Source organism: Octopus bimaculoides, chromosome 2, assembly GCF_001194135.2.
Source record: "Octopus bimaculoides isolate UCB-OBI-ISO-001 chromosome 2, ASM119413v2, whole genome shotgun sequence".
Taxonomy (NCBI): Eukaryota; Metazoa; Mollusca; class Cephalopoda; order Octopoda; family Octopodidae; genus Octopus; species Octopus bimaculoides.
The window spans coordinates 2,991,282-2,994,124 of NC_068982.1; the positions used below are offsets into that span (position 1 = coordinate 2,991,282).

The following is a 2,843-nucleotide window of genomic DNA, read 5'->3' on the forward strand; positions in this document are numbered from 1 at the left end:
TATATATATACTCTACATATATGTATATATATAAATACATACATATTCACAGTATATTTCTGGGGCAAATAAGAATGAACACCTGTAAATGGAGTCTCGCCAGCAGTTGTATCCCTGTCTTAGCTCTCCACAAACACACCGCTTCAAAGTGGGATACACCAATTAATATATTTTACACCTTGTTGGCACCGGTTCCTTTTTGTCTGCGTGTTTGTGCATTGTATGATAGGACGTAATATTGATATTCGTTGAAAAACAGAGTGTTAACTAAAAATTTATAGACGTAAATTATTGTATATTATATCGCAATGAAGCGAATCACTTAACACACTAAAAAATTAATATTTGTAAAAGTTGCCAAGATAACGTTAACTTCATTAAAATGATGCATGCAGTTTATTTAACGACTAATTTCTGTGAATTTATAAGCATTGAGTTGATGTTTAGGTTTTGAAAGTACACCATTGCTAACGATAGTGACTTCAAACAGATATGAAATATATAAGAGACATAACTGGCTGTTCTTTCTTTATCCGGATACATATTGTGTAACTATACGTAAACGTTTATATTTGTCGTAATACAGAACATAGTGACAGTTAACAACCTATAGATATATTTTACACTTCTACAAGGTCTCGTGCTGTGGGACTGAACTCAGGAGAGAGTGGGGGTGAAGGGATTAGGGAGAGAGAGAGAAAGGGATATATAACGAGAGACAAATCTACTCAGCTGGATTCTTCTTATAGCCACCCTTTACTCCGAGGGCTTGGTTCTCGGTAAAGGTTTCGGAGTGTATCTTCAAATCATTTGCGCGTTGAAATGTGTTTTCTATAGTGAGAATTTTTGAATGTTATCTCGTGATGTCTATGTGTTTTCTTATACGCCAAATTTTCTGCAGGACAGTATGCGGTTAAAACTCCCAAAATGATTCCGATTATTAAAGAAAACTTGAATATCACAGACCAGGCAACACAACTCGCCTCGGAATCACCTAGAATGATAGATAGCGATATTTCGCCATTATTTTGGCTCATAACAATCGTGCACCCGGATCATCTCGAAACAAACTGAACCGCAAATATCAGTCAATGTGCGCGTCTAAGATGGTGTTCCAGTCAGCCACTAATACTAATGAGCCAGACTTTCCCAGCAACAAAGGTTTAAAAAAATTAGCCGCCATGCACTTGTCGGAAAAGAAAGACGGCATCTAGTTTGAACGAATCCCCTTTGCTGTTGCCAGCATCCAGAACCAACAACTTACCCTCCGGTTCCAGAAAGATTGGCCTTGCCTCGAGCTCAGACCTTTTTGGAACACCACTTTAACTCCTCTTCCCGTTCCAAGTCAACTAAGAGATGCGAAAATCGCAGAGTGTCAAATATCGGCACGAAACGACGTTTGTTGGAAATCGTAGTCTCGCTGATGGGTAGCACGTCCATATCGAGTGACCAGAGCTCATTGAGAGGCAGATCCCAGGCAGCGTGTATTCACTCATCCTATTCTCAGAACTGCAGTGATAGTAAGAGAGAAGGAAAAAGATGTGACATCGACTTCAGCGATTATATTGTATGGCTAACGGGAGCGTACGCCTGCTTGGAATTTCTTGGGGAAGTTTTACAAAACCTGCCCATGTCTTTGACTAAGGCAGTCACTACTTCATATGGGAAATCTTCTATTACTATTCTATGTTTTGAGGGAGATCCCAATCACTTTTACTTTATCATTGACTGAAATCTTGCCCTAGTTTAAAGGTTCTGCTTCCCTTTCTGTGTTCTCCTTTTTGTGCTATAAACTCCAGTAGATTTTGATTTCTTCCGGATTATTATGAAGTTGGATAGTTGTTCCATAGTATATTTCTGTGGAGTTTTATGCTTATTTCTTGTTGCCGTTGTTGTCTTTGTGTGTATGTCTGCTAGTGATGATCTTGTTAGTTTGTTGTGTTTGTGTTTCCTTTTGTTGTAGATAGTGAAGGTGGGGATGGTGTTGTTGTGTTCTGGCATATGTGTTTTGTGTATTTTTCTTTTTACTTTTTGAATTCTTTGTTTCATTCGTCGGCAACATTTTACCTCCTCACTGCAAGATTATGTTGCCAAATCGGAAAATACATCACTGTCCCGACACGAACGTAACAGTGATGTGTTTTCTTGTGTACGATTGTGTATCTTTTTGTACATCAAGGAAGAAGAGAGAGGAAGAGAAAGAGTGTTTTGGTTTGGGGCTTCTCTGATCATATTAAAGACATATATAAACATGACAATATTGCAGGTAGCAGAACACCGCACCTCATAATCTCTCCCGATTTCTTCATGTCGAGTTCTATTTACTCATGGCTGACTCAGATTTAACGCGTATATCGATTGCAAAAGCATGTGTAGGTGTACATGCGCCTGCATGCATGTGCGTGTGTATACATACGCACACATGCATGCACACAACATATATGAACACACACGTACATACATAAACAGGCATAGACATGTTTTGCACAACCCCCCCACTCACATACACATCAGAGATGCACATTTATTTGTTTGTGAGTGTGTGCTTGCGTGTATATGTATGTACACATGCATACCATGGCATATATGCATATAGATACATATATATATATATATAATAGTTATCGCCAAGCCAACATGGCAGTCCCAAAATTAGGACGAAAGCTGCCGTGAATTAGCTCCAAGAAGCCATCGCCTCTAGCTAGCTATGTGACACACGAAACCTGTGTCCTTTATAACCTTCGAACAGGGGAGGTCAGCAGTGTCCCCCTGCTGGTTTGGCATCTGCAGACTAGACTAGTTTCAGGGTGTTGCCCCTTGTCAATGCAGAGTAGCCTAGCCTT

At 39.6% G+C, this 2,843-nt stretch overlaps 1 long non-coding RNA gene across 1 annotated transcript in view; it reads left to right on the plus strand.

Annotated features, from left to right (window-relative positions):
* LOC128247095 (uncharacterized) overlaps positions 1-2,843 on the plus strand; it is a 5,487-nt gene that overhangs the window by 1,477 nt on the left and 1,167 nt on the right. The window lies entirely within an intron of this gene.